We start from the raw sequence: 13038 nt of genomic DNA on the forward strand, positions 1-13038 counted from the left end.
ACTAACAGGTAGGTAGCAATCTTTCCTTTGATGTCTGTCTGTCTGTTTGAGGGAGGGCTGCACTACCACTCCCACCATGCCCCCTGTCCCACAGCAGAGCTGGATACAGGCCTCCCCACCCAGGAGCATGTGTCAGCCATTGCACTGTTCCCTTCACCTAACAGGTAGGTAGCAATCTTTCTTGTGCTGTCTGTCTGTTGGAGGGAGGCCTGCACTACCACTCCCACCATGCCCCCTGTCTCACAGCTGAGCTGGATACAGGCCTCCCCACCCAGAAGCATGTTTTAGCCATGTTTTAGCCATTGCACTGTTTCTTTCACCTAACAGGTAGGTAGCAATCTTTCTTGTCTTCAGTTTGGGGGTGGGAGGCCCTGATTCACCACTCCCAGCATGCCCCCTGTCCCACAGCTGAGCTGGATACAGGCCTATCCACCCAGGAGCATGTGTCAGCCATTGCACTGTTCAACAAATAGACTTACAGGTCGGTATCCATCTTGTAAAGGAGCACAGTTTGGGGGTGGGTGGCCCTGATTCACCACTCCCAGCATGCCCCCTGCAACACAGCTGAGCTGGATACAGGCCTCCCCACCCAGGAGCATGTGTCAGCCATTGCACTGTTCACCCTCATTTAACCGGTAGGTAGCTATCTTAACTCTTCCTGATGTGTGTGTGGGAGACCTGCATCCCGAAACGAAGCAACAATTGCATGCAATGCATTGACATCCAACATGTATGAGTAAATGATGTTCCTCTGCACCATGAAATTATACACAGTGTTGCCATGAATTGTACTACTGGTTACTTCATATTTGTGTAGTGTAAAGACAGTCGTTCATACGCAGCTGACACAATACTTACACAGTGCCCAACACTGACCATTCCCCATCTACTCCACATGTGATGAAGAACTCACTGCTGAGGACCACACCAACGACCATCAGAGCCAGTTTCCACCCCCGGCACATGGACTCTCAGATGTGGCCTCCCAGGACAGTTTGGACAATGAACTCCAGCCTGGCCCATCTGGTGTGCCACAGACCCAGAGGTCCTAGGCCCCCATCCTCCCCACCACCACGTCTGGTGCAACAACAGCGCAGCAGACCCCTGCTGTCACGGCCTCTGCCTCCACCACAGCCACCACCGTCAGCACCGCCACTGCCACTACCACTAGTACCACCAGTACCACCTGCAGCACCCTCCCTGTCCCAGGGGATGACCAGCCCACAGCAACTAATGTGGAGGGCAGGGAGAGAGTGCGTTGATCCACAGTGGTGAGGCAAGAGGTCCGTGGCAGAAGAGTAGGTGGGAGGGCCAGGACCACCACCAGACCTCCGGAGGAGTGGACACCATCCCTGGACCACTTCACCAGAGTAGTGGAGGCCTACCAAGAGGTCCAGGGACAAAGTGGTTGGTCAGATGAACTGGTAAGGGAGCTCATCCTGCTGATGAGGTCCATCGACAACCACCTTGGACAGATGGTGGACCTCATGGGCCAGCAAGTGGCGTTGCAGAGGGACAGGCCTGTGTCCCAACCACCACCTCCATCCCCTCCTGTTGTGCCACAGGATGACAGTACACCATCCTCCCCTGCGCCAACAGAGAGGGACGAGTCCCATGACGCCGCTGGCCATTCAGCAGGGCCCCCACCGCCCAAAAGACCTAGGGGGCGTCCAAAGAAGAGCCTGGGAGTCTCCGGAGGCAAAGCACCTGCAACACGCCAGTCACTGAGCCAGCCGTGATGACAACCCTCTTCTCTACTGAATTGACTGTTTGGGCTGTCTTTACCCATATTTCCTTTGCAATGTCACCTGTCTGTTGGACTGGGTCACCACAACCATGTGGACTCTACTCTTGCATCTCAGCGAACAGGACTGTCAACTCACTACTCATTCCCCACTGTGATGAAAATATTCCCGCACAAATCACATGTCCACTGCCAAAATAAAATACCTGATGCACCAGATTTTGTGCTGTATCAATTCAATTCAATTCAATTCAAAAGTGCTTTATTCGAGTATTACTCATAAAAGCAAGACATACAAACATATAATAAAAAGCAATTAAATTTACATAGTCAATCAGACAAAGCACATTACACAATTTAAACAATTTAAAAACTATTACACAATTTAGACAATTTAAAAACAATGACACATCATATATACAGGTGCAAAGATCATTACTGTTAAAATTACCAGAGGGATGATAATCACAATAGCAATATAAAAAAATCCTCAAAAATTAATTCCATTGAAAGTTCAAAGTTCAAGCCGATGACACATTAAATAAGCATAAACAGAGAATAGACAAAAGTCTAGCAGTCTCTGATCAGCTATAAGATTTACAGAGAATAAACATTAGTTTAGCAGTCTCTGGCTATTACTAGACAACTGTCTAGCAGTCTCTGATCAACTTGATGGCGAGTAATTAACTTACCAACAGTCTCTGCCTTAAAATCCACGCCCACCCCAGGTACTTTGCAGTGGCAATATCGATCCATTCTTCAGTAGTGGATTTTACAATACGCAGTGCCACCATGCTACTTTTTGTGCCTAAATTCCTGCACATAGGAGCCAACCAGGCTCGCCTTGGGGCAAAATATACTGGGCAACAAAACAAAAAGTGACCTAGAGTTTCTTTTCCTACCCCACAGGCTGGGCAAATTGCTACACCCCCAGATTTCCATTTAGTTGTTAAATTACGAAGGGGGAGCGAGCCTACCCTCAATTGGAATAGCAATTTCCTGTCCATGGGGTTCGGTATGTAATCCCAATACTTTTCATAAATGGGGTACATTTTAACTTCTAGGTAACTAGTGGTCATGGTCCCACTATTAGTATTGAGCATACTCCTATTGGCAACATATTCCCAAAAAATGTTTTTTAAAACAGACTTAGTGGGAAATAAAGCCCCAGCAGGATCGGTCCATAGAGCATGTAGTCTTAAATTGAACAATGCAATCTTTAGTGTTTTAAACCATCTGATTTTGTTATAATGGTCAGCTTTAATAACATCAATGAACCCTTCCGCGTAGTGGGAGAGCTCTGGCGTAGTCCAAAGTCTACGCCAGAATAGTATCGGACGTAATTTAGCCTTTTCCGTAATTTGTCTCCTACCTAACTCGTAACGCAGGGGCAATAGCGGACTGCTCTGTGGGGTACCTGTCAACAACCTTAAAAATGTATTTTCTGATAATTGGAGTTCATGGAGATTTTCATGCCCCCATAACTCCGCACCATACAAAGCAGACCCAATTGCTTTTGCCTCATATATTATCAAGGGTGGTTTGATAGGTTTTGTCAGTGATTTCCTATGTTCCTTGATTATAGTGCCGGCTAGCTGCTTGTGCCTTAATGTAGCAATATTAAGATGTTGCTGCCACTTATTGTCATTGGAGATCAAGATCCCCAAATAAGTGAAGGATTTTACAACTTCCAGGATGCGACCACTCATGGTAATTTTTGATTTAAAGTTTCTATGTGGGTTAAAAGCCATGAGTTTTGTCTTGGACGCATTCACCTCAAGTCCGTGGTCAACACAGAACTCATCAAATATTGCCAATGCTTTTTGTAAACCACTTGGGGTTTTTGATAAAATTAAGGTGTCATCGGCGAACATTAAAATAGGGACTTTCTCACCAGCAAGAGAAGGGGCATCCACAGCCCGAGATTGCATGCGGGAAACAATACCATTAATAAAAAGGGTAAACAAAGTAGGGGCCATTGAACATCCCTGCCGAACCCCGCGCTCAACAGGAAATTCGGCAGTGTCATTCCCATATCCTCCCCATCGTATTTTGGCATAGTTGCCCTCATGCAGTCGCATAATTAAAAACAACAGATCCCCAGGGACCCCTAGTTTCTCAATCACTTCCCACAGTTTTGCCCTAGGTACCAGGTCGAAGGCAGCCCGCAGATCAACAAATGCTGCATACAGGCTGCCTCCGCCTAGCACCACGGTCTTCCACTGTATCAGTTGGAAACGGAAGACTTGATCCACAGTACTGGTTGCCCTGCGAAATTCAGCCTGGAAGGGGGATAAAATGTTGTATTCATCAGCCCAATCGAGCAACCTATTAACAATTGCTCGCCCCACTATTTTCTGAATTGTGTCTATTAAACTAATGGGGCGATAATTACCAGGCTGAGCTCGATCTCCTTTCTTGTATATAGGGATGATTACAGCACCCCGCCAGGTTACTGGGATATCTGCCCCTCTGGTGATCAAATTTATTAACAAATGAATGTATTTGCACCATCTTTCAGTGTCATTCAAAAAAACATCTGCCGGAACCCCATCAATACCAGGGGCCCGCCCACTTCGAACAGTATTAAGGGCAGTGACTATTTCGTTCTGGGTGAAGATGTCATCCTCAGTTGGTAAAAAATGCAGGCATCTTCTATCCACTGTCTGATCTCTGGAGGCGTACTGTTCACTAAAGAACTTAACCCATGCATCCTGAGGGACATTATTAGTGCTAGCCTCTTCTAACCTGTCGTGTCCCCATTTGACTATATGCCAAAATAACCTGGAGTCCTTTCGATCACTTGCATTTTTTAGGTTGTTCCAGTGTGCCTCATCCCAATCTTTTTTCGCTTTTGCTATGCACTGTTTATATTGCTTCCTGGCAGATCTAATAGCCTCTAGATTTTTGTTTTTGATAGCATCACCCAAGGAGGTTCTTGCCATCCTACATTCGTGACTGTACCATCGTGCAGGTCTATAGGCACCGATCTTCTTTTTATTTACCGGTTTCAGAAAGTGGCATTTAATTTCATTAAAAAGAACTTCATGGACCTTGGTAACAGTGTTTTTGCTAGGAGGGAGCCCAGCTTCATCCTCAAGGGCCATGATAGCCTTGTCAGTTGCCATACTTATTTTTTCCAGAACCAGCTGATCTGTTTTAACACTAGTCCACCTCAGCCTGCGTAAGTCATTTGTTGGCACAATCAGCGGGGGTAAGGAGTCAACAGAAGTACTAGGAGCAGTAACATCAGACAGCCACCATTTATGGAGAACACAAAGAGGGTTGTGGTCACTCTCGAGCCTTTCCTTGACCTCCATATCAATAATAGATGACCATAGGGACATACTGCATATAACATAGTCAATACGGCTCTTAGATCTTCCATTATTAAAAGTCATGGCTGATACTCTGTCTGACTTAGTACGACCATTCAAAGCCCTTAATCCATGTTCAAGGCACATAGCATTCAAACCTAAGATATCCTCGGTCCAGCGAGTTATTGGGGTTAGGTCAAGTGCAGGGATTTCCCAGATCTTATCTTCCTCCGCACCTAAAAAAGCCTCACCAGTATCAAGGGGTTCAAAAGTATGGTTTAGGTCTCCTGCCAATATAATGTTGTTCCCAGAAGAGTGGATATCTAGGAAATTATACAGAGACGATAGGACCACTGATTTACCAGCACCTCCTCCTCTAGCATATATGTTATAAATGTCAATGGAGGTGGATGAGTCCCTCATAAGTCTAATGAGCTGAATATCTTTATGATTAAGCTCCAGATTTTTTACTAAGATCTTCAGGGACTGACGGACCCATATAGTGAGTCCCCCCATCGGTCTCCCTTTGGGACCTTTAGTGGCCGGTACATAATAATTCAAATACCTCAAAGCAAAAACAGGATCACAGGCCCATGTTTCTTGAAAAATGCAAACATCATACTTGCTGACAAATCCAAACCATTCTCCACAGTCCATTTTGGAAGAGAGCCCCGCTACATTCCAAGATAACAAGTTCCCGGAGGCATACTCCGCACTTATTTCAGGACTGTGATCAAACCCATTCAAATTTGCATCAACATTAACATTGTCATTTACATTTGGATAAGTTAGTCCTACTGAAACATCAGGATTACATGACTCATTTGGTGTACCTATAGCTCGACTATGCCCCCCAATTGTACAAGCAGCTGAAGAATTTTGCAGCAGAGGCGTGCAATTAGTTGTTTGTCAATCACAAGCATCTAGATTGGAAAGAGCAGAAAATCTGTTTTCCAGTCCTAGACCCCACTCAACGGAACCAAAGTTCTTACTGCCCCTTTTGGTTACAACGTTCCATTTTGTTCTTAAGGTGCTTGGATTGGGGCCTCTGCCCTTCCGGGGGTAGAAGAAGTCTAGAGTCAATGGAACAATAGAAGTAGATCGTCTCTGTGGAGGAAAAATGTTAGGCAAGATGTTTGGTAGAACCTCAGGGTCAGAAAGATTGAGCACAACGCAATCTCCCTTGAACTTTTTTCCCTGTTCCCAATCCACTCCACTCTTCTTGCGTTTACCAGTTCTTCAGCTAATTGCTGTTTGCCCCACAGAGATATGGCCATGTTATTAGTTAGCCAAGATAAAGATTTATTTAGAAGTGATGATGTTGTTTCAACTTCACCAGGAGCCAGAGGGGGCACATTTGCTAGTACTAGAACTAGTGGTGATGCTTCCACCACAAGCTCAAATGACCCTTTCGAGGTATTAGGTTCACCATTGAGATGGGCGGAGGGTACAGCACCAAAGGTATTATCCGGTGGGTTTATCAGTGGAGCCACTGGGGGGTTTGGGGCAACAGTAGGAATCAGTCCTTTGGATTTAATCGATTGAATATCATTAACCAAAGGTTGAACACTGGACGTAATGACTTCTGGGAGTTTCCCCACTTCTCCCAGAGTTTTTCCAAGAAGACCTTCCAGTTTGGTTACCTCAGCGGCTAATTTGTCAATTTTACTTATCAAAGGTTTAACTATCCCTTTGATTTTTGTGTCCATCAAACTGCAAAATTTCTGAAATTGAACATTAGAGAAGGTCACATAAGTTTCCCCAGACAAATCATCCTCCTCCTCATCAGGAATTTTCCTTGGTGGTGTTGCAATTTTATTTTTAGCTGACCTTAATCCCACCCATTTTTGTATAGCTTTTCTTTTGGCCCCTGTAACCCTCGGTGCCGGAATAGGGACAGTAGTAGGGATGATGGACTCACAGTTCGTAGGGGTCACAGTCACTACTTCATTATCACTGTTATCTTCAGTACTGGCTACTATACCACTGGGCTGAATGGTAACAGTGTCCTGAGCGGAAGCATGTGCCACTCCAGAGAGGCTACTATTTAACAAATCAAAGGAGTCCTCTGTCTCTTTGTCTACTAGTGGAGATTGTGTAGATGAATCTAAGCCCAAAGAAGACCTTCTATCACTATTTATTTTCGCCACTACTTGGACTAGGTAGTTCTCCATGGTGTTAGTGGCTGGAGTTAACCTTCTACCAGGCATATATGCAGATGGCTTTGGCGCAACAACAAGACTTAGAACTAAATGAGGGGTGAATGTATTACCTGGAGGTCGATAGATCGGGAATACTGTGATCGTCTGTAGGCCTGTAGACAATTGGGCAGGGTCCCTGGCCCAACCCAACCTTGGACGGCCTCAGACGGCCCGCCCTTTGCCCGGGCTTCGCCCCGGGCGTCCCGCGACGCGGGTCTCCTTCCCCTTTATGCTGCCTCTGAGCGCTCTGCTGGCGCGTCTCACGTCACTTCCGCGCGCCGCCGCGAGGCCTGCCGGGAGTTGTAGTCCCCCTGGAGCGGCGGCGCCGTTTCAAATGGCCTGGTGTGACTCTCGGCGGTGGCGGCTTGGGCGTCAGCTCTGGCGCGTTATATTGGCCTGGAATGACTCTCGGCGGTGGCGGCTGACAGGTAAGTGCAGTCGAGTCCCTGGGTATGACTCTCGGTAGTGGCGGCAAGTAAGTATTTGTGCTGTATCGTTTTTAGTGCAAAATTTACAATGTAGACAATGTCCATGATGTGTTCAAATGATGTACAGTATTTAGTGCAGGATTCGTCTGTAGAACCTAGGGAGACACAACAGAACAACAGACACTGGTCTCATTGTGCCATCACAGGCAGAACATACACAAGACAATACAGGCATACTAGACAAGGGGCTGCAGGTGTGAACAAATAGGGTCCAGCATACGTTCACATATGCAACGTCAATGTCACTTTTACCACACACAGGTGACTGAACGTGTGCCTGTCTGTTACATCCGCGAATAGCCCTTCACAACAACAGCAACCACACCACACAATGCACACGTTGTACCTCGTCACCCACCTTCAAGTGAAGTAGCGTTCAATGAGCTGCTGGCGCAGGTCTACTCCTTCATCCTCTCCACTGTCTTCATCACTAGACTCAGGTCCTTGAGCAGGTGGTGGCCTTGGTTCCTCACCATCGTCCAGGAGTAGGGGGATCCCCCTGTGGATGGCCAGGTTGTGCAGCATACAGCATGCCAAAACTATCTTGCATCCCTTCCCAGGCGAGTATGCCAGTGCACCTCCTGTCCTTTTAAGGCAGCGGAATCTAGACTTCAGCAGGCCAAAAGTCCGTTCGATTACCCGTCGGGTCCTGCCATAGGCATCATTGTAGCGGATGTCAGCTGGGGTCCCGGGATTCCTGAGGGGGCTCAACAGCCATGGCCTACTGGGATATGCTGAGTCACCTGTGAATGACAAACACCCATTGCAATGTTGCACAGCCAGAGTGCAGCAGGTGACACACAGCACGCCATATCAGTAGGCATACTCACCCACAATCCAAGCACGCTCGGGATGCAGATTCTCCATCATCCGGGTCACCATGCTGTTCCTCATGATGTACGAATCATGTGCTGAGCCAGGATACTTCGCACACACATGAGAAATGGTCATGTCCGCAAGGCACACTACCTGCACATTGATGGAATTATAATGTTTGCGGTTCCTATATATGTGCTCCGTCGCCTGTGGTGCCACCAGACCTACATGGGTGCAATCGATGGCACCAACAACATGTGGGATGCGCCCAAGGGGATAGAAGTCACCCTTCACGGCAGCCAATTCTCCTCCCCTAGGGAAATGGATGTAGCGATTCCGATACAGCATCATGGCAGCAAGAACATCCCTCAGCACCATGCTGAACATGGGCTGTGACCTCCCTCCAGCTTTAGCTACCGTCTCCTGGAAGGAACCTGTCGCAAAAAAGTGGAGTGCTGCCATCACCTGGTATGTGGGTGTGAATGCAGTTGGATAGTGACAATGAGGCTGCAGGTGGGGCTCGAATAGATCACACAGGATCTTCAGTGTTGGTCTGTCCAGGCGGATTTTCCTAATTTTTGCAACATTCTCCATGTCCTTAAGCACTGTAAGGTGATGTAGGAGATTTGGCCTCCTCCTAGTTGAGAAGTAAAAATGAAAATGTCAGTGACAACCATCATGAGATGGCCACAGCACATACCATCTATGATGTAATGCAAAAACATTGACTGCCTGAGAGATGCATGGCACACCAGGTTACATGGCTGGCCTTTTGATACACACAGAGGGCACACCTCTCCACTGTCAATACACAAGTGCCACAAACACATCGGAGAATGTGAAAGCGCACATACTGGAGATCACAATTCACATGTACAGGCAAGGTGCAGCAACATCGGCCAATGTTTAGAAAATGACCATGTCTGTATCACACCCATCTGCTGTACCTGTCACACCTCAATGCATCATCTTAACTCTTCACACATCCATCAACACAATGATCACAGTATCAGGAAAACGTTCACTTGTGTGCATGACCTGTTGTGAAAGCACCAGTCTGATACGATACAATGCAGTGACACAAGCCTTGTCAAGGTCATCACTGACCCACAACAAATGGATTTGTACCACATTATGAACACCACCTCAAGAGTGTCAAGCATCATCAAGCCATGACATGCATTAGTAACATGGCAGGGACCACAGATCAAAGTGTGTCACACTGAACGTGCGTCCACCTGTGGATGACATGGAAGTATGGCATTGTGTGTACAATGTGTGCCCTTCACCATGTTGTTGCTGTGTACTGATACAGTGTTCAGGATTGACATAGCCATTCATGGTAATGAAAATCGCAGAACCTACCGCCTGTGCCCGGCGGAGTGACACCAGCACCACCCCCTTCACAAGTGCGGAGGCCATTGGCATATGGACATGTGTACATGGCGGTAGGCATGCTCCACCGCATGATTTGCGGTACCTACTGCCTGTCCTCGGCGGAGTGACACCAGCACCACCCCCTTCACAAGGCGGAAGCCATTGGCATGTAGACATGTGGACATGGCGGTGGGCATGCTCCGCCGCATGATTTGCGGTACCTACCGCCTGTCCCTGGCAGAGTGACACCAGCACCACCCCTTCACAAGTGCGGAAGCCATTGGCAGGTGAACATGTGTACATGGCGGTGGGCATGCTCCGCCGCATGATTTGCGGTACCTACCGCCTGTCCCCGGCGGAGTGACGCCAGCACCATCCCCTTCACGAGTGCGGAAGCCATTGGCATGTGGACGTGTATACATGGCGGTGGGCATGCTCCGCCAGCGCGTAGGCGGTCATTGGATGATTTTGAATGATGCACCATTGCGGTAGTGCACCCCGGGCACCCGCGGTGCATCACCGCCATGGAGCATTGCCCACAGCCAATGGGAGCGATGATCGCGGTGGCATGATGCACATTTGAAAATCGTGGAAGGTGTGCTCCGCCAGCGCGTAGGCGGTCATTGGATGATTTTGGGTGATGCAACATCGCGGTAGTGCACCCCGGGCACCCGCGGTGCATCACCACCATGGAGCATTGCCCACAGCCAATGGGAGCGATGATCGCGGTGGCATGATGCACATTTGAAAATCACGGAAGGTGTGCTTCGCCAGCGCGTAGGTGGTCATTGGATGATTTTGAAAGAGGCAGACCTTGACAACCAATCGGTGCTGCTTTGCTCCTTACAGACGACCCAAGGGGGCTATAAGTGTGTGGGAGTGAGCCTCACATTTCCACTGATCACAGAGACTGCTGCCTGGGATCCTCTCCTGCTGCTGCCTCCTGAGCCTGCTGCCTGGGACCCTCTCCTGCTGCTGCCTCCTGGGCCTTCTGCCTGGGACCCCTCACCACTCACATCCGCCACAGGTGTTCCATGTCCACAGGGATGGCAAGGACAGAGAAGATCCGTGCCAGTCCATTCACCAGCGAGGAGCTAGAGGTCCTTGTGGACGAGGTGCTGGCACAGTACACAAGGCTGTTTGGTGGTCCCAATGTTGTGGTAAGTCACCATGAAGGTAGCTGTCGGGCAGGGGGGTGTCAGACGTGTAGTTGTGCTGCTGCAATATATGCATGAGGGTGTGGGGTTGTGTCAAACACTGACAGACAAGCTGTCTCCAGGGCGAGGGAGTGTGTGTGTCACAATGTCACTCTTTGCCATGCCTGCTCCTGTATATGTGAATGGGTAGTGTCACATTGCCAGCTATACAGAGCCACAGAATGTTTGCCATGTAGGTGCCAGGACAGTAATTTCTTGTCTGAGTATTACTGTGTGCCCCTGTTGTCTGACTCAGTGTGACCCAGAGAGTCGGACCAGTGGCTGCCCACACATTAGTAAAACACCACCAGACCTACATGTTCCTTGCACCAGTTCCTTCCCACTGAATATTACATATGCCACATCTGTGCCCTGTGTAATTGCAGACTTACACACTTCTGTCGATACATATCATGTTAATGCATCTTGCATATGTGAGATTATCCTGGACCCTCTACGCCCCAATGTGTGCATGCAATCACGTCTGTGTGGGCCATGCTAAGTGCCCTTGGGAGGGTACAATGGGTGGGTCCTGAGTCTGGGTCTTGGTACTGTATTGATTGATGTTGGTACCTGACATTGTGGTACTGGTGATTGACACTTCTTTACTCTCATACATGCAGCTCAAGGTGAACCAGCGTAAGGCCGTGTGGAGGGCCATTGCAGCAAAGGTGCGAGCCCTAGGGGTATCTAACCGCCGACGCACCCACTGCCACAAGAGGTGGGACGACATCAGTTGGCTTGCAAAAACCGTGGCAGAGATGACATTGGGGATGCTACCACGCACAGGGCGTTTGGCACAGCGCAGCATGACTCCAGTGATGGCAGGCATCTTGGCAGTGACTCATCCAGACCTGGATGCACGTCTGAAGGAGCATGGCAATCAAGGCAGGGCTGGTGAGTATCTAGGCAGCGTGACTTAGGCTTGGAGTAGATGCATGTGTACAGGGCCAGTGGCAGCGTTGAGCAATGCGATGTGCGTGTGTTGCTGTGCTGTGTCATGTGAGTGGAGCTGTGATGTGTGCTTGTATCAGGTAATGTGCCACCCTGGCCTTACTGAGCAGATCCTCCCTGCTGTACTTTCCCATTGCTAGAAGTGTTGGGATCCTCATGGTCATTCAGCGCTGGAATGGTGTGGGTGATCTGTCACAGGGTGACCGGTAGTGTCCACTTGCTGAGTGTGAATTTATGTATGCCGGCATTGCCTGCACCATGATCGTTGGTACCCCAACATCTGCAAATCATGTTCCCCAGATTACCACATGGTGCTTGCTATGGCCTACGTGGCATTGGGGACTGTAATGTCCTAATAGGTGTGTGTGTGTGTGTCCTCCTGTTCCCTGAAGGTCTGTTAGTGGTAACAAGTGTTGTACCCTCATCATGTCCCAGGGTGTGATGCTGTGCAAATGTATCAAAGCTGGCTGGGATATGTAATGATGTATGTGTGTGGATTTCTGTGTGCCCCGCTTGTATGTGTATGGTCATCTTGTGTTGGGCCTTGGTCCTGGTGCCATGGCCTACATGAGATGCATGGTGTTGGGTGTAGCAAAGGTGTGCAGTGTGAAGGGTGTGAGTTTGTAGTGGATGTGTGTGTTCCCCTGTGTTGTGTGAGACACACATGTGTCACCCAGGACGTGTATGCCTGTTGTTTGTTTTGTCTTGTCCTGGGTCGAGGATTGTATGCACTTGTGTGAGCTGTTTGTAGTGCACTGTGCTGTGTGTTGGTGTGTCCATGGTGTTGTGTGTGACTCCTCCTTGTTGTGTTTGTCATTTTGGAGTGTATAAAGTGTGTGAATTGCACATCAGTGTTGTGTTTGATTGATCCTCAATGTGTCTTGGGTGCTTTTGTGTGAACTGTGTGGCCCTTCTGCTCCACACTGGCATTGTGTTTGTGTTCGT

General features: G+C 48.5%; 1 pseudogene; it reads left to right on the plus strand.

The window, feature by feature from the left end:
- The first annotated feature begins 881 nt into the window (after positions 1 to 881).
- On the plus strand, positions 882 to 1739 carry LOC147701729 (uncharacterized; annotated as a pseudogene).
- The last annotated feature ends 11299 nt before the right edge of the window (positions 1740 to 13038 follow it).

This window comes from Lissotriton vulgaris, chromosome 7, assembly GCF_964263255.1.
Source record: "Lissotriton vulgaris chromosome 7, aLisVul1.2, whole genome shotgun sequence".
In the NCBI taxonomy this organism is placed as follows: domain Eukaryota; kingdom Metazoa; phylum Chordata; class Amphibia; order Caudata; family Salamandridae; genus Lissotriton; species Lissotriton vulgaris.